Source organism: Pseudochaenichthys georgianus, chromosome 19, assembly GCF_902827115.2.
Source record: "Pseudochaenichthys georgianus chromosome 19, fPseGeo1.2, whole genome shotgun sequence".
Lineage (NCBI taxonomy): Eukaryota > Metazoa > Chordata > Actinopteri > Perciformes > Channichthyidae > Pseudochaenichthys > Pseudochaenichthys georgianus.
In genome coordinates this window covers 11,293,132-11,313,441 of record NC_047521.1, presented here as the reverse complement: position 1 = coordinate 11,313,441, position 20,310 = coordinate 11,293,132, and the positions used below count along the sequence as shown (strand labels likewise).

Below are 20,310 nucleotides of genomic sequence, written 5' to 3'. Positions count from 1 at the left end.
GGGCTTTTAAGACATTTGGAAAAGAGAGAGCATGAAGATAATTTTCCCAACAGATATTGGCAATCATCCATGCTTTTTTCGCTTTAGCAGCAATGCTTTTTAATTGAAAGATACCTATCAATTAATTTCATTAAATGACTTCATGTCACATTGCAATTATTTCACTTGTGTTATGAGTAATCCACAGTGTTGTGCTGATGAGGCTCTGTTGAGAATATTAATGATTCACACAAGGTTCATTCTGCATGGTCCTCATTCATGTCTTTTAAACAAGGCAGTGTATTCCTCACAGGAATATGAAATCTTCTCCTGTGTGATGATAGCTGCAGAACAGCATTCACAATGCATTTTCAAAAAGGACGTGTCTGTATGGATGTGAATCCTTGCACATCTTAACCTGCCAATCAGATAAAAGATGATTAAGTGGAAAACAGGTTAGTTCTCTGCTGTGTTTGGTAAAGGAACCTGCCAGCGAAGGGTGCTGAGATATTATGTAGATGGGAACATACTGGGTCAACTCCAGTCCTTCCCCTTTTGCTGAAGGTCACAAGCCGACAGATGAGTCTGCCTTCCGTCAGGCCTTATGCCATCCACATTAGCAGGCTGAGCCAGGCACTGCCAGCGTCAGCAAAAGAAAAAGGCTAGGTGCTATTGCCCTCCTAAGATAGAATGTGTCAGCCTTACACACACTATCTACACTGAGTGTAAATAGTGCAAAAATAGTGAGGCCGTTGGGAGGGATTGTGAAGATTGGACGGAATTACAAAAGAGCAAAATCCAAACCTACTGATACACAAGCATGCATATTTAATTAAAGGGATCAATGTTCGAAGAGGGATTGCATGAGGCACTTATCCACAGTCAGTATATTACCTACAGTAAATTGCAGTCGGCATGCCGCTCGTTTGCAGAAACACACAGTAGTAGTACAGAAGCTAAGCAATGCACTGCTATTGAGGGGGCTTTAGCTTCATTTATTTTAGCCTAACCTTGAATACATTTAATATCCCAACTGCAAACAGACATTTAAAACATTCACAGTGGTAATTTGTTACAGTTCCCTTTTTATAGATGGCAAATACATTCTGTGAAACTGGTCTATCAAAGATCCAATTACAAGGTTACTTTGTACAGTAATCCTACCCAAACCAAGTGAATCATTAAGAAACTGAAGTGACGTTGTCGGCTCCTGGTTTGGTTTCATTACTGAACTTTATAGAGGCATGCTGCCCAAGAGAAAACGCCTTCATAATGGACCCCTACCAGGAACTTAGTTCACAAAGTAATTGGCAGTGGCCACCACATGTATGTCAGCAGTGATGGGTGGTTTCAGAAGTCATGTGTGTCACCGAGGTGGTACACTTTGGCAGAGTGTATATCCCAGAGGTCTGAACTCAAATTAATCTTAGCCCACTAAAACTAATCATCGATTAATCACTATTATCATTAGGGATCGACCGATATGGCTTTTTCAAGGCCGATACCGATACCGATTATTAGTAATCAAGGAGACCGATAACCGATATTTGGAACCGATATACATTTGCAGTAAAATCAGAAAATGTTGGTGTCAAAATGTAGAATAACACAAACTCCAACACAACTCAACACAACTTCTTTGAAATGCATTTAAGCATATATTATGTTTAATTAACTTTTAAACATCTTCCAACTGGTTTCCTCTCTTGCCCTTTTCTTTAGTGCAGCCATCTGCTATGAGTTAGAGAGAGACAAGAAGTGGGCTGCAGGCTGACATGCTAACAATAATGCTTAATTTATTATATCAAACCAATGCCTGTCTGTCTAGCATAACATCCCAATAAGCTGCTAACTGTAAAACACTAGTGCTAGCTAATGTTTTGCAAACTATTAAAAGTGAGGCTATTACAGTAGACCTAACGTTAGTCTAGTAGCCTCACTTCTAATATTTTGCTAAACATTTGCTAGATATATGTTGGCTAGCTAATGAGCTTCACATATCAACCTGAACAACTGCGAGGCTTCACTCGCAGCCCCTCCCCCCCCCCTCCGCACCACAGTTCCGCTGTGAGATGCTGCACGCTGACTGACTTCCCGCGTCCCTGTGTAACTGGGAAACTGATAGAATTGGATCAATAGATCGTGCTGTTTCTGCAACTTCAGCATAGGGGATTGGGATGTTTATTGAACTTCGGCTTTCAACTGATTTACCTTCAAAACGCATGTATGGCTCTGCCGCTCAGCGCTGCTGCTTGCCTCTGTCTGTGTCTGCGTTCTTCGCACCTGCCTGTAATCTGAGAAGGTCCCGCCTCTATGGCTGGCTCCCGCCCGGAAAATCTTCAGTGTTGATTGACACTTCAGTAATAGCCTATCAGATAGCGCTGTGGGCGGGACATTGCTCGTGTACACAGAGTGGTGACTGCTGCCAGAGAAATGGCCGCATCAGAGCCAAAGATTTATCGGCAATTTGATAAAAAAAAAGGCTGATACCGACAATCGGTCAAATGATGAATATCGGCCCCGATAATCGGCCTGGCCGATAATCGGTCGACCCCTAATTATCATGTGACCATCCATATCGTTTTTTGTATGCATTTATTCCTTGTTTTTGGTATTATTTCTTAACTGAATCATGCCAACTTCTCCCTTGAACAGTGAGGATTAGGGATGCTCCGATCGCCAATTTTGGGGCCGATCGCCGGAATCGGCCGATACCGATATCGGCCAATACCGATCGCCGATTCGATCGAGTGGGCGGGGCCTATGGGGATCTTCCATTTAAAGTAATGTTTACAACTCTAAAGCTTCCACAAACAGCAACCAACATAATTATTACATTCAAATTAAGTACATTATTCAAGTTTATATTCACTTTCGATAATAACACAGCGGAAGCGCTCTCTTTTCCTCTCCCCCTCTCCTGACAGCCGGTCCCTATCCGTCTCATGCAGCTCACTGATCCAGTAATGACTGAGTGACCCGACAGTGAAGAATAAATATATGTATAACTAGTTTAGCTTGTTCCAGAGGTAGATAAAATGGCTAAGTGTGTTAGGTCTAACTCTTAGTGTGTGTGTTGCTCCGCTCACCAGTCCGTCACAGCGGGCGGAGCTGCAGGATTTCTGCTTCACACACGTTGCATACCGCTATTTTATTGTCCTTTTCGGACACCTTAAAATACTGCCAGGCTGGTGAAGCCATTTTGGCGAGCTTGTTTTGCCGCGCATAGAGAAAAGTGTCATGTATTTTACGTCATCATTTTACGTCATGCGATCGGCTCTCGCGATCGGCATTTTTAGAGAGCACCGATCGATCGGCAGAGAGTGAGTATCGGCCGATATCGATCGGCGGCTGATCGATCGGAGCATCCCTAGTGAGGATTGAACTGTAATGAACATTATTTAAATCACTATCTACAATCTATGAACTGGACTAGAGTAAAAATGGTTTGTCAAAGGAATGATAAGTCAATTTTTAAGGTTTTAAGGTAGCTCAGGAAGAAAACATGCTGCTTCGTCCACAGCTAATGGGGATTGTAATAAATGAAATACCAAAGACCATAGATGCCATAGATGATAGCTGTTTGTTGGAGAAAACCAGCTAATTGAATATTTCATTATTTGGGAAATTGGAACTGTATTTATTTTACTTTTAACAAACAAAACCTTTTAATCAATTAATCATTAAAAATAACTTAATTGGCAGATGAATTGAATGTGAAAATAAAGCTGTAAACCAGGGACCACCCACAAACTCACTGTGGCTTCACAAAGGTAATTATCTCTTCTATAAAAACAGGCTTGCAGGCAACTCTTTTTGTTTTTTTAATGTATTAGATTCTGGGATAGGGGGAGGCAGCTGTTAGCCGGGCCCAGCTGTCAATGACGACTGGCAGAGATGAGAGAGGAGGAGTTGATTTTGAACAAACCTGTGCATGGTCCCCTGACGGACGTCACTTTAAAGAATTCCCACAAAAGCCCAGATGATAGCTAGATATCTCTGTTTACCTCTGCGGCTGCGGCATACATACAATCATGCACACATTCATTATGCTAAATACTGTGATGGAGATGAAGAGACCATGATTGAATTGACAGAATGAGGCTCAACATTAATTGTCTTCATAGTTTACAATTTAGTGTAGAGGGTTATGAAGAGGTTTTTACCAAACACAATACAACAAATTGGGGTGGGGCTAGTTGAGGGACTGAATACATAATGATGTATATGCCAAACCTGCAGTCCTATATTTCATTCGACAGAGTTTTGAGGGTAATGGTGGGAATAAAGGCCGACTTCAACAGACTTAGTATTCATTTAAAACCATTTTGCAGGGCTGTATGTTCCTACGCCGAAAGTTATTATACATGAAAGTGAGAGGAGAAAAGTATCATTGGCAAGATGGCTGCCTAGCTGGTGCGGAGGTGAAAACACGCTGGAAACAATTGAGTTATTTTGTAGGAATCCGGGAACTGAGAGTGCAACAAAAGGGCTGGTTGACTACGCAAATACTTTTTTCTTACAGAAGGTAAAGAAAAAGGAAAGGGAAATGTCAACACGTTTCAGCCAGAAAGAAAAACAGAAACAGGCCGGCACAATGAATCCGCCTGAGGCAAATATACCTGAGGAGGGAGGGGAAGGCCTCTCTGAAATATTAAAAGAAATCAGAGAATTCCGCATGGAAACTGCTGGGAATTTTGGAGTATTGAAGAAGGAAATAAACGACTTGAGAGAAGGCTTCGGAGAGCTGAAAATAAGAGCGGATGCAGCAGAATTAAGAATCGCAGAAAATGAAGACCGTGAAATCAGTATGACAAAAATACTCCTTCACAGTTTACGCATGCAAAAGCAACTGGAAAATAAATGTGAGGAACTTGAAGGCCGGGAACGACAGAACAACCTGAGGATTTATTCAGTGCTCGAAAAATGTGAGGGAAATAGCATGATGGACTTTGTGGAAAACTTAATACGCGAGAAACTGGATGTGAGCGGCGAAATTCCCATTGAGAGAGTGCACCGGGCAACGGGGCATCTCTCTGGGCACAGCGACCGTCCCCGATCAATAATAGTCCGCTTCCAAAACTACAACGTGAGGCAAAGGGTGCTACAAGCCGCCAGGGCAAAGAAGGACATCAGGGTGAAAGATTGCAGGATTTTCTTTGATGAGGACTTCACCACCCAAGTGTTCAAGGAGCGCGCAAAATACAGACAAGTAAGGAAGCAGCTCCAGGAAAGAAACATCAAATCCCGCATTCTGTTCCCTGCTAAACTGAAATTATTCGAGAAAAACTGAAAAGTCAGGGTGTTTAACAACCCACAAGATGCGGCACAGGGTCTACTGGAGTATGGTGTCAACATGGAGAGTCCAGCAGGAGAACCGGACTTGGAGTCTACTCTTCAGGCTTCAGGATGGCAGACACACCGCTCCAGGAACCGGAGAACCCCAGGATGTGAGCTGATGTCGGACGTATAGACATTAATTGACTCGCTTTATCGGCATGAAAGAGCAAAGGAATGAACAGGTATGTGTGGAGGGAGTTAACTCCTTGCAGACGTACATGGAAAACAATAACAACACATAAATAACTGAGCCACTCGGAATCTTTTCCAGATTTGACAACACAGAGTATAACATGTACAATTTTGATTATGAGAATCATGTGTTTAATCATACAAGTGACTCGTGTAAATATTATACCGATGATCAATTTAATGACAATGTTGGACTTGAAAATACATTTTCTTTAATACATTTCAACTGCAGGAGTCTGTATGCAAACTTTAATAAGATCACTGAATACCTACATACATTTAAAAGTAAATTCAAAGTAATTGCCATATCGGAGACTTGGTTAAATAAAGACGAAGTCACTGATTTCCAAATTGAGGGTTACGTGCTACACCATATCAACAGAACCAATAAGAGAGGAGGGGGTGTGGCTCTTTATGTGGACAGCGTCCTAAAATGCACACTGGTTGAAAAAATGTCAATTGTGACTGATGATTTAATGGAATGCAGAACTATAGAAATTGAAATGGAAAGGAAGAGAAATGTTGTTGTGACTTGTGCATATAGAGCACCAGGATCAAATGTAGAGCTTTTTAAAGATAGTTTAGGAGTATTAATGGATGGCCTAAATGAAAATAAAACATGTATTATTTGTGGGAATTTTAACATCGACCTTCTAAATGTATTTAAACACAAAACAGCTTCTGATTTCCTGGATGCATTGTACAGCAGGGGGCTTTATCCCCTAATCACTAAGCCCAGTAGAATAACATCAACTTGTGCAACATTGATCGACAATATCTTTACAAATGTCATGGAAAACAGTGCTAAGAGTGGGCTAATAATAAATGACATAAGCGACCATTTACCTGTATCTGTAGCATATGATTGGCAATTAAAGAAAAAGAAGGAAGAGACTTGCAGTAGATATGTCAGGGTAAGTAAAGGACTGCTGAAGCAAAAGACACATTTAGGAGTGACCTCTTAAAGGAAGAGTGGAGAGGGGTTTATGGAGAAGATGTAAATGCTGCATATGTGCCCTTCCTAAAAATCTACATATCACTGTATGACAAACATTTTCCCACTGTACTCCGTACATATAAAGGTACTTATCATCAAAAGCCTTGGATAACCAAGGGCTTACAAAATGCTTGCAAGAAGAAAAATAACCTTTATAAAGACTTCATAAAATGTAGGACAAAGGCAATTGAAAAGCAATACAAGGCATATAAAAATAAGTTGACAGTTATAATGAGACAAGCAAAAAGAGAATATTATAATAATATGTTAAAAGAAAAGCAAAATTATATCAAGGGCACATGGAAAATCTTAAATAATGTATCCACTTGCCTGCCCAATCACTTCATTGGTGACAAAAATAAGGTTGTGAAAAACATGAATGAAGTGGTACATGAATTCAACTCTTTTTTTGTAAATGTCGGACCTAATCTTGCAAAGACTATTCCAAAACAACACGATGGGCAAAAAGAGGATGGCGGAATTGGGGGAAGTAAAGTGTTGCAGTCAATGTTTCTGGGAGAGATAAACTAAATTGAAATTAGATCCATTGTAGACAAATGCAATAATAAGACTTCGACAGATAGTGATGGGATCGACATGATAATAGTGAAAACGACTATTGACTGCATAATTAAACCACTAAGCTACATCTTTAATCTTTCATTTCAAACAGGTATTTTCCCAGATAGCATGAAAATAGCTAAAGTTATCCCACTTTTCAAAACAGGGGACAAAAGCCAATTTACCAACTACAGACCAGTGTCCTTGCTTTCACAATTTTCAAAGGTCCTTGAGAAATTATTTGTCCAAAAATTTGATAATTTTATTTAAAAAAATTAGTTATTGAGTGAGAGTCATTTGACACCATAGACCATTACCTATTAATTTCGAAATTACATAGATATGGTGTGAGAGGAGTAGTTCTAGATTAGTTAAAAAGTTATTTAGATAACAGACAACAATATGTAGAATTTGCTGGTAGTACATTGGAGTGTATGAACATAGAATGTAGTGTCCCGCAGGGCTCGGTTTTAGGGCCTAAACTTTTTATTTTGTACATCAATGACATATGTGAAACGTCAACATTATTGCAATTTGTGTTGTTTGCAGACGACACAAATTTATTTTGTTCAGGAGATTACTTAAACATTTTAGCAAAGTGTATTGGACATGAAATGGTCAAACTTAAAAGATGGTTTGATGAAAATAAGTTAACCCTAAATTTGAATAAAACGAAGTTTATGGTTTTTGCTAATATAAAAAAAGATGAAAACATTTCATTGTCCATTGATGGAGTTTTTATTGAAAGGGTTTCTGAATTTCGATTCTTAGGTGTGACGCTGGATGAAAACCTGACATGGAAATCACACATGTTAAAACCAAAGTGTCTAGGAATATTTCTGTTCTAAACAAGGCAAAGTATTTGCTAGATTACAAGGCATTGAGGATGTTGTACTGTTCACTCATTTTGCCATTTTTCATTTATTGTATAGAAGTGTGGGGCAACACGTATATGAGCAACATAAAGCCATTGTCAATATTACAGAAAAGGGCAGTAAGAATAATTCATAAAGCTGACTCAAGAGAACACACCAACAGACTGTTTTTTAAGTCAGGACTCTTGAAACTCAAAGACATAGCTGAGCTGCAGACATTATCAGTATTGCTCAGGGCAAAAAGCAGAATGTTACCAGCATATTTACAACAGTTGTTTGTTTTTGGATCGGACAAGGAAGACCACAGAAGGAAATTAAATTTTAAGCATCCATATGCAAGGACTACTCTTAAACAAATGTGTATTTTGGTAGTTGGTGTACAATTGTGGAATTCTCAACACAAGGATCTAAAGAATTGTATATGTATTTTTCAGTTAAAGAAGTTGTATAAATTAAGAAAGATGGGACTATATGAAGCAGAATATGAATAAGTCTATGTACTCTGGTCCTTCATGTTTTTGATGTCTTTGATGTGATGTCTCCTCTGTATTTGCGGGTCCCATTGCCATTGTTATTGTTGTTATTATTATCATCATCATGCGTCGCTTTCCACCTTCTTCTCCAGTACAGTAGGACTCAGATGAGGGTGTTGCACTTTTCTTTTCCTTATACGTGTGATGTTTTGGTGTTGTTTTATTTCTTTCCGTTAACCGTCAAGTGGGAAATAAGTTTTTTTTTTTGTGTTTCTCTTAGTATCCTAAGATACTGTTATGTTTGGCTGTGAAAAAATATTATTATGAAGGGCAGACCATCTATTTGTATTAGTTTTTTTTAGAAAGGGGCAGGTCACATAAGATTTTATTCTTCTCCCTGCTCCTTTTCGCTCAATGGTAGAGTCATGTTTTGTGGCAATTATTGTACATTTGGTACCATGGTACCATGAGCGGGACAAATAAAAATGAAAATGAAATGAAATGAAAAATATGACGGAAATTGTAGTTAATCTCAGTCTAAACGATAATGCAGATTTGATTTCCTCTTGCTGTTCACGCTGTGTTACTTATTAAACCGTACATTAGCACACACTGATTTCTGTGCCTTTCATTTCCTGTGCAGGGAGCCTGGCTAGCACAGTGTGGACTTTGAGGGCCATTACAGGGACCGCTGGAAGCCAGGCAGCATTATTAATAATGAGATGGCTTTAAGTTGGACGATTTGAGGCCTGTTGAACATATTGCCTCCTATTGAGCAAAAGCAATCATAAAGTTATGAGGCACTGAATGTTCGTTGGCAAATTGCAAATATCTCAAATAGCCTTCTCCACTCATGCTTTTGTCATATGCAGTCTTACTCCAAAATGGTGCTGCCGACTGAGTTCCTCATATGACAAACAGCATAATGAAAAGCTTCTCGAAGCCCTTTCATGTACACAATTCAATGCTTCCCCCTGAAAGAGCAATGCTATGCCTCCCATCTCAAGCAACTCCAAAGCCAAGAAATGCAGCTTCTTAACCACCAGCCTTTAATGTTTTAATAACTTGCATGACAATTAGACCAGCTTGTAGCTATAAGCATTCATCCAGAAAACACAGAGCACTTCTTTTTAAACTAGCGGCATGTTTGAGGTTTGAATCATTATACTGTTACCAGGCACTATTTGCTCACAGGGATTAGAGCTGCACAACATGATTTTGTATTGTATTGCTATCTCTATGCAAACCTTCACAATAAACATATTACAAAAGACTGCATTAAATACATTAGCAACACATTTCATTATATTCAACTTTGTTCGATATGTGCCATGGCATTAACTCTCTGGCTAATCAGAAAGTGCTCCAGACATAAGGCATAATCTCATTGGTCAGAAAGGACACATTATTAGACCAATACTGTTGTATTACTATGGAGGGGAATTATGACAAGATGAGTGTGAATACCAGAGAGGAAGTGATGCCGAAATAAAATCAGCTGTCCGGCAACATTTTGAAGTAGAACAATGCACTTTTATTGACACAAACACATAATAACCGTTTCTAATTTAAGAAGAATTTTGTTGCAGATTAGCAGATTACTGAAAGGAGCAAAATGTCAGAAAGGAATTCAATTTAATATCTGTTTTTTTTATCTCAAATAAATATAGTTTTTGCGATATTCAAAGTTTGTGCATATTATTCTCAAATAATACAACAATAAACCCTCTACGATTACACTGGAGTGCAGTGACAAACAACACAATCCCTCACTGACACCCAACAGCGGCAGCTGGAATGCATGACTAAACCAGAGGTAGCCCTACCAGGAATTGAGCCCAGGTCTTTGGGGGGTAAGAGTTTTTATTATGTGTCACGCGTGTACCAAGCCAAGTCTGACTGTTTCGCATGAAACAGGAGAAAACTTCACAAGCCCCTTTGAACAATCAGAGTTCTGATTCCTTAGATTTTATCAATCTATCTTTAAAGAAATTAAGTGATCCAAGTCTTCAGCCTCTGTTATGTCTTTAAAACAAAGCAAAGTACATCATACCTGCATGTTCCAGCTACTTCTCAAAATAAACTATTCTTTAATCTGCTCTACATCTTAGGCAGATGTGTGACTCAAGTCCTAGCAAAGCCCAAAGAGGAACTAGCCTACATACCACCATACATGGATGACTCAAGAACGAAGGCATCTAGATCAAGCCGGGGAGGACAGCTCCCCCACATTTCAAACAGAATATCTCTTGCCTGTAAATTGGTTTTCGTCACAACTGGCTGTCAGTGTTGGTGTTTGTGGGTTTCAGTGTGTCAGATTTGACACAGCTCCCCTTCAGTAGCTGTGGGCTGTAGCTAACCACCCACACACCCCCACTGAGGAGCAACCATCTTCCGCAGATCCCCTTCAACAACTTGACAGCACTGATCACTCTCATCATAGTTCCCTCGAGCCATGAGCACAAATTTACAGCCTGCAGCATCGTATTGGTCAAAGCATGACTAATACTATTGGAAGAAAGCCTATAAATGCAGCTGTGACAGGAGGCATGTAGAAATGAGTGACTACAGCTCGTCTTTGTTTGAAAAAATAATGCAAACCACAACCGCTAAAAGTTTCCAGAGGTTAACAGCAAATTACTTTTGATGACATGCACAATTGTAGGACTACTATGCTGTGCATGGAGACACTGTCATGTTTCATCTCTGCATCACTGACCAACACAGGAGCCATGGCCCGTCAATCACAAACTGACACATTCCCCTGCATGTCAAAGGGACAAGGCATGTTGCTCTGGTGCAGCAGCAGGACACTTGTGAATTACATTGTGCATCTGTGAAAATATATGGTATATGTGAAGCTGGTTGAAAAGAGACAACTCCACAGAGAGGCTCGCAGAACATAATTAATCTGTTTCCCGGGATGTGTAACGTGCATGAGATGAAAAAGGAGGTTTCACGAATATAAACCCAATTAACTGCACAAACAAAGAAATTCCTTCCTCACCCTATAAAATGTGAGTAATGCAGACCTTTGAGTCAGTTTATTGTATGATTATATTTTATGCCACCCCCTAAGCAGCACTCTCAGACTGTGTCTCTTTTGTGTAGCCCCGGCATTACGGCCGTGGAATCTCAGAGGAAGAAAAGAGCCAGTGTCATGCGGTCAGAAGGCATTTTAGTCAGACGGAAATTTGTGTCAGCACTTTCTGCCAGGGAGCGAGAGGCCAGCGTTCAGAGCTGTTAGCCTCCTCCTCAGAGGAGAGCCCGGGTTTAATGGGACTACTCTTCCACTCCATTTGCCGGCCCGCATCTCGCAGGACACAGCTGCATACATGTGAGCCAGAGACTGTCACTGTGCATACCTCTCTGCAGCCTGCGAGCTGCACACTCCCATCAACAGCTGACAGAAGCTGTTCATCTTCCGACAAACAACATGAAACAGACTACGAACAATGCATGTGGATTAATGTTAAGACACTACGAGCAAAAACAGATATGTCAAATTTGAATGTTTTCTTAAAGACTAGTGGAAAAAAAACATCCAAGATAATCATTTAGGTCAGTGACCACCAACTGGTGGCCCGCTGGCCACATCCGGCCCGCCAGACATTCTCATCCGGCCCGCACGACGGGGTGACTGTGGCGTTGGCGGAGTGGTTACTGCGTTCGCCCCCCACCCATTTCTTTGTTTACAACGTCTCGTGAGTAAGGTGCAGTACCGGAGTCCAACAGAGAGGCAGCAGCTGCGGGACAGTAGACTGGTACTGCGAAACCTTCCCTCCCCTGAAGAAGAAGAAGTGATCCTTCGTTGTGAAGAGTCTGGTTAATGCGCTCCGCACCACAGCAGTAGCCCCGCTGCGACAGAGTCCAACAGAGAGGCAGGAGCTGCGGGACAGTAGCCTAGAAGCAGGGTTGGGTTGTAACGGAATACATAACGGCGTTATGTAATCAGAATACAAAAATCAAGTAGGCTAACTGTATTCAGCTGGCGTTACATTTGAAAAACGAGTAATCTGATTACAGTTACTTTCGTAAACCTGAAGTGAATACATTTTGGAATACTTATTGGAATTATTGGTGGAAAAGTTTCCTCACAAAATGTAATATTCATTACCGGCAGAACTGTGTGCACACTGCACAGCGCTGCAGCATGTCTGTGAGCGAGAGAGAGATGCAGCGTGTCTGTGAGGCCCAGCCCCCGCACGCAGATGAGAGAGAGAGATCACTTTTAAAATATATTGAAAGTTAGAAACGGAGATGGTTGGATAAAATGTGCAAGATAACGTTTATGTATCAATTCTTTATTGTCTAAATGATGACATTTCATAACGGGATAAAATCAAAGTGAATGGCCTGCTGCTGCTGAATGCATGGGGCAAGTGACTGGAAAAAGTTTTAAAAGTTATTACATCGTTTCAGATAATACATAATAATGATAATTCATTTTATTTAGGGGCGGCTTTCAAAGCACCCAAGGACACCTTACAATTCATAACATATTCCAAGGAAAGGTTTTAAGACAGTACAAAGAATGCAGTCAGGGTGATGTTTTTTATGTGGGTGCAGATGAGAGAGCTGTCCAGAATGACACCAAGATGTTGTGTTTGAGTTCTTGATAAGCCATTAAAACAGTAATTAAGTGTCTCCTGTTCACCAAAACATACCATCTGTTATGGAAAAAGTATTCCAAAAGTAATCTGAATACTATTTATACAATTCTGGGCTATATAAAAATCGCTGGCCCGCAATAGTGTCTATTGGTTACATTTCGGCCCTTGGACAAATGTAGTTGGTGATCCCTGATTTAGGTGTTGATATTAATACAATGTGTATAAAAATGTGGAGGGCTCGACATTATAAATGGCCCGCTGGCCCGGAAGCACTATATAAACAACCGGGGCCAGCATAACTTACTTTCCACTTGCCCGCTCGGGCCACTAAAAATATTGCTTTAAAAAAGAAAAATGGTCCTGTGGTATTGGTATTTTGACTAGCAATTTAGTTAAATTGTTTAGTTTATTAATGGTACAACATAGCGTTTTGTGAGGTGGTTGTCGTTGTTGGGTGAAAAGCAAACAGCTGTTTGCTGCAGAGCGCAGCATGCTCCTTCACTACAGACTTTCGCGCCACCTAACCATTCGCCAAATGTTTTTAATACCAGCGGTAACCGGCCAAGCGCCGGGCAAAAAAACAATCTTCAAATAAAAGAATGTCACCGGAAGAGTTAAAGGAGAGTGACAGTGAGTATGAAGAAGAGGGAGAGAAAGTTTCAGTCACACTGGCTTGATCGATGGAGTTGGCTTCGATATGATGCCAATATAAACAAGGTCTTTTGTTGGCTCTGTACATCAATGCCGACCTATGCAGACAAGTAAGTGAAGAGTAGACAATATAAAGGTATATTGGCTATAGGGAAATGTCCCAGCAGTTTAGGATAATGAAGGTTCTAATCTAGGCTAGAGCCATTACATTTCTAACTCCTAATGACAGGAAGGCAGAAAGCGCATTATACAAATAATAATATAGGCTACTCATAATAATGATAATAGTAGTAATTTTTTTAACAATGACCACAATATAATTATTTTAACCAAATATGAACAATTGAGGAAAATGAGCAAGAACTGATGATTCAAATGTTGTAGTACAAGTAGTTTATACAATAAATTACTATTGCAACCAATGTGGTTAATTTTCTTCATTATTAGTAAATTTTTTGGATGAATGCTCCAGGCCAGTGGTTACAAGGGTGGGGGGGGGGGCAGTGATAATAAAATTCCACTGGCCCGGAGCATTACATAATGTCTCATTAGCATGTTTGAACTTGACATTTAAGACAACTTCTTGTTGCAACAATTGCGTAAATATAAAAATTAATAAACTTTGATGGTTATATATGTATTCATATAATTGTTTACCCTACTCAAAATATGTTTAACAGCCTTTTTCTCAGTAAATGTAGTATTTTCAGTTTTATGGAGATACAGAAGAGATATTCTGATTTCCCTATGTAAAAAATCATTTAATATGTCAACAAATTAAACAACTAGTTTTGAACCTAGCTTGATCCTACGCTACACACATTAACCTGTGTAACTCTGTTCACCTGTAGTGTCATCCCTTAAACCCTGGTAATGAGACTGCAGCGCTCTCTCTCAGATTTTAAAATCCATATATTTATTGGCCAAGGAACTTATCTTACCAACTCCTGGTGCTGGCATAATCATTCTGATTATGGCAGCACCAGAAGGCCTTTCTTTAAAATTGCTTCCTTTGGATCCATTTCAGAGCCAAACAACAATTTCATGGCTGACCAGTCAGAGAGTAATTACATAAGCCCGAAGCCAGCACATCGATCAGTACTCGGGACTTAAAAATAAGACTGTTTTGGACAGACAGCTCCTGGAAGAGATGACAGCATCTCCACTGCACAGATTGCGAAAATTCACAATGAAAGTTGAAATGGGAAACATGAATCTATTTTCTGATGGAAGAGTTTTCCTAGACAAACAGCTCAGAATTCTGCAGTGAAACTCTCCTCTCCCAAAAAGATGCATCACTTTTAAGTAAAAGCTCGACTCTCCAAAGTGAAGTAGTTACTGGGATGTCAGGTCATTAGGTCAGTCGTATGTTACGAGAAAAGTCCTATTTTGAAATCTAAAGTATCTTAAAACAATGAAAAAAAGTGATTTCTCGTCCATCATACTTAGCTTTGTTTGATTAAATACAGTATTTTAAACATGAATATGTTATATTTAGACAAGTCTTGCAAGTTACCCCATGTAGAACTTGGTTTATTTTAGTGGTGCACGATAATTATCGGGCCAATAATTATCGGTCCGATATTAGGAATTATGACGTCATCCCGATAAACCCGATAAAAGTATTAATAGCCCCGATAATATACAATATATTTTTTGGGTAAAAAAAAGAAAAAATACTGCGGTGTGGGTGGATTGGGATGAGCGGCGCTTGTTTTTCACTCGGCTCCTCCGTTTTGCCAGTACTGTGGTATTAGTGGTTTAGGAAGAGGGGAGTTTTTCCACAAATCCAGCGCTCCCTAACTCACGCCTGCTGTGACGTAAATGGTGTGCGGCCGTGAAGCCAGGACAGTAAACAAACAGTCGTTGGTAGTATGGGACTATTTCAAAGTTTCAGAGTTAGATAGTTTCTTGCTATTTGTATTAACAAATGCAATGCAGAAGTTCCACGAGGAGGGAAAAAGGCAACGAGCTATAATACTTCCAACCTGATCAGTCACCTGAACACATCGCCATTGCTACGATGGTGTGTTAAAAGCGTACGAAGACGCCTGCGCTGCTAAAATAGCGGCGAATCCAAAGCCAGCTGGCAAAGGCACCGGGGCTTTTACCTATCGACGAGGCTTTTGAAAAAGGCAAGAAGTTGCCAGAGTAATAGTTGTTTCCATTTCTTAATATGGACCACTCATGTTCACTCATTGTTCAGGGAAAACACATTGTCATTGACATTGACTGATTGATCAATTATATTTATTTGGGAAAATAAATATGGTCACTTTGAAGAGTCAAAACCGTTCTTGGCTTTGTTTTGTTTATAGTAGTAATGCTCTATCATTTGCTCACTACTAGTCTTTTTTTACCACCAGGTGTGCAAAACTACAGGTACATTTAATATATATATTATATTATTATCGGTTTATCGGTATCGGTCTTGAGAAGCAGGAAGTTATCGGTATCGGTTTCAAAAAACCAATATTGTGCATCCCTAGTTTATTTGTCATGTTTAAACCATTTCAAGGACCATAATTATTTTCCTATAATAGAAGATAAACTGCACAGATGGAATCGTCTCAAATCCTGATCTAAACGGACCAAAACATTATTTAAAAAAGATGGCAAACTCGATTACTAAAGGCTGATTAGCTACTGTATTCATGTTAGGGGGTTAGCAATGAAAAACAAACATATATTTATAGAAACAAACTGAAAAATGCATGTTTATCAAAGCATGCATCAGGATCCCCCAACAAACAACAAATGTGCTCTTCAGAAAAAGAATGTTAAAGAATGTAAATGTATTCTTGTCCTACAGTAGGCCCACTTGCCAAACACAAGTTCACAATGAATCTATTGTGATTTCCCATGATGACCTTGGTGTGATGCATCAAAAGGTGAAAAGAGTTCCCGGCTTTGCTGCACTGGTTCAAGTGGCATGAAACTTAAGAGATGACTCACCATGAGTAGATAGCAGGCAGCTCTCCTAAATCCGTCTTTCAGGGCAGTGAGGCGCTACATTTCGCTGGACTGAGCCACAGTCCCGATCCCTCTCCAGAGGGCACACCAAACAGTTTTCTACAAAGGCAACCACAGTGACAGAAAAAACAAACCTTTAACTAAAAGCTTGCAATGGACTGAAAGAGCCTTGTATTGACACACAGCAGAAGTGGCAGTCGCAATTTGACATCCGGCTCACTGTGGCGTGGTAAGTCAATGCAGTGGACTGTCACTGTTCGCTCCGTTCACTGTTGATGATCTTTTTCCAACAGAGAACACAAACAAACAACGCCATTTGGGGTAGCTACACATGCTGGTTGTTGAGGCGTAGACTGGAACAGTGGACAGTTTCTTTTAGGGGGAGGATCTGACATAAAGTGCTGCTTTCAGAGTTTTGTGATGTAGAGCTATGCAGTCCCTAAACACTCTGACCAAATGTGTCATTATGTCATTAAGTGGGGGGAAGAGGGGAGACAGACATTTCTATGTGGGAGTCAAGTGATAAACAACAAAGAATAGGAGACTATAGAGTGCTGCAGGAACGAGTCCTAAAACCGAGATATTAGTTAGCATTGTTGTACCCCTGTAAAAGTTGATGGGTTTTCTAATTGGGTGTTTGGTTATATCTAATGAAAGGACCTGTGGTTAAGAGATTTTAACATTTGATGCTACAACATAAATGCATTAGCGAATACCACACTTGTGAATTTTGAAGTTTTGAAGTTTCTTTTAAATGCCAGTCGCTAACAAGTGACTAAATGAGACAACTTTACGTCATCATGGCAAATACCTGGTGCCTTTGTTTTAGTTATGTGATGTTGAGGTCATACAATCATGGTAAAGTTTGCTTGTAGCCTAACGTTAGCTTTTTACTTCTGGCAACAGTAGTTATGCTTCAGTAATCATTAAATTGGTGTTCATTTGTGAAAACTATCTGTCGTCCAGTGTATCTCTCATATTCTCCTTTATCCTGTTAATAAACTTTGCAATAAAAACAAATAATTTTCCAAAATAAACTTACAAAGATTGTTAACTGGACCAGTGATATATATGTTCAGGTTTGCAGCTAATTACATAAACACAACGGCAGTTAAGTTGCCCTATAGAGCATTAATTAGGCCACAAAGTCTGAAAGAGGATGTTGCTTGGTTTAAAATTAAGCTATGAGAATAATGTTCCAGTATTTGTTAACAAACACCAGCAAATAAACGTCTCCAAGAGTAATTCAACCAATGACAACTAAGACATTAGTTTTGAAAGGAAGCAGAATGGCATTTCTGCACAAAAGAAGTCTTCAGACAGAACAGCGACACAATAATCAAGTTTCCCCAAGGGCGTCACATGGCCTCTATACTTTTTTCATTTTTCTAATTATAGTTTCCCCATTGCTCACTGTAGGGAACACTTTATAAGACTTAATTGAATTTCACTCAATGTTTTAAAACCAAAGTGTCTAGGAATATTTCTGTTCTAAACAAGGCAAAGTATTTGCTAGATTACAAGGCATTGAGGATGTTGTACTGTTCACTCATTTTGCCATTTTTCATTTATTGTATAGAAGTGTGGGGCAACACGTATATGAGCAACATAAAGCCATTGTCAATATTACAGAAAAGGGCAGTAAGAATAATTCATAAAGCTGACTCAAGAGAACACACCAACATGTTTTTTAAGTCAGGACTCTTGAAACTCAAAGACATAGCTGAGCTGCAGACATTATCAGTATTGCTCAGGGCAAAAAGCAGAATGTTACCAGCATATTTACAACAGTTGTTTGTTTTTGGATCGGACAAGGAAGACCACAGAAGGAAATTAAATTTTAAGCATCCATATGCAAGGACTACTCTTAAACAAATGTGTATTTTGGTAGTTGGTGTACAATTGTGGAATTCTCAACACAAGGATCTAAAGAATTGTATATGTATTTTTCAGTTAAAGAAGTTGTATAAATTAAGAAAGATGGGACTATATGAAGCAGAATATGAATAAGTCTATGTACTCTGGTCCTTCATGTTTTTGATGTCTTTGATGTGATGTCTCCTCTGTATTTGCGGGTCCCATTGCCATTGTTATTGTTGTTATTTATCATCATCATGCGTCGCTTTCCACCTTCTTCTCCAGTACAGTAGGACTCAGATGAGGGTGTTGCACTTTTCTTTTCCTTATACGTGTGATGTTTTGGTGTTGTTTTATTTCTTTCCGTTAACCGTCAAGTGGGAAATAAGTTTTTTTTTTTGTGTTTCTCTTAGTATCCTAAGATACTGTTATGTTTGGCTGTGAAAAAATATTATTATGAAGGGCAGACCATCTATTTGTATTAGTTTTTTTTAGAAAGGGGCAGGTCACATAAGATTTTATTCTTCTCCCTGCTCCTTTTCGCTCAATGGTAGAGTCATGTTTTGTGGCAATTATTGTACATTTGGTACCATGGTACCATGAGCGGGACAAATAAAAATGAAAATGAAATGAAATGAAAAATATGACGGAAATTGTAGTTAATCTCAGTCTAAACGATAATGCAGATTTGATTTCCTCTTGCTGTTCACGCTGTGTTACTTATTAAACCGTACATTAGCACACACTGATTTCTGTGCCTTTCATTTCCTGTGCAGGGAGCCTGGCTAGCCAGTGTGGACTTTGAGGGCCATTACAGGGACCGCTGGAAGCCAGGCAGCATTATTAATAATGAGATGGCTTTAAGTTGGACGATTTGAGGCCTGTTGAACATATTTGCCTCCTATTGAGCAAAAGCAATCATAAAGTTATGAGGCACTGAATGTTCGTTGGCAAAATTGCAAATATCTCAAATAGCCTTCTCCACTCATGGCTTTTGTCATATGCAGTCTTACTCCAAAATGGTGCTGCCGACTGAGTTCCTCATATGACAAACAGCATAATGAAAAGCTTCTCGAAGCCCTTTCATGTACACAATTCAATGCTTCCCCCTGAAAGAGCAATGCTATGCCTCCCATCTCAAGCAACTCCAAAGCCAAGAAATGCAGCTTCTTAACCACCAGCCTTTAATGTTTTATAACTTGCATGACAATTAGACCAGCTTGTAGCTATAAGCATTCATCCAGAAAACACAGAGCACTTCTTTTTAAACTAAGCGGCATTGTTTGAGGTTTGAATCATATACTGTTACCAGGCACTATTTGCTCACAGGGATTAGAGCTGCACAACATGATTTTGTATTGTATTGCTATCTCTATGCAAACCTTCACAATAAACATATTACAAAAGACTGCATTAAATACATTAGCAACACATTTCATTATATTCCAACTTTGTTCGATATGTTGCCATGGCATTAACTCTCTGGCTAATCAGAAAGTGCTCCAGACATAAGGCATAATCTCATTGGTCAGAAAGGACACATTATTAGACCAATACTGTTGTATTACTATGGAGGGGAATTATGACAAGATGAGTGTGAATACCAGAGGAGGAAGTGATGCCGAAATAAAATCAGCTGTCCGGCAACATTTTGAAGTAGAACAATGCACTTTTATTGACACAAACACATAATAACCGTTTCTAATTTAAGAAGAATTTTGTTGCAGATTAGCAGATTACTGAAAGGAGCAAAATGTCAGAAAGGAATTCAATTTAATATCTGTTTTTTTTATCTCAAA

At 39.5% G+C, this 20,310-nt stretch overlaps 1 protein-coding gene across 9 annotated transcripts in view; it reads right to left on the bottom strand.

Annotated features, from left to right (window-relative positions):
- tanc2b (tetratricopeptide repeat, ankyrin repeat and coiled-coil containing 2b) overlaps positions 1-20,310 on the bottom strand; it is a 185,195-nt gene that overhangs the window by 141,003 nt on the left and 23,882 nt on the right. For 8 of the 9 annotated variants that reach the window (XM_034107605.2, XM_034107607.2, XM_034107606.2 and 5 more), the window contains exon 1: positions 16,637-16,749. The exons of the other annotated variant lie outside the window; for it this stretch is intronic. The gene's annotated coding sequence lies outside the window, so the exon portion shown is untranslated. Of the gene's footprint in view, positions 1-16,636; positions 16,750-20,310 lie in introns of those variants that run through there. 9 annotated transcript variants of the gene reach the window in all.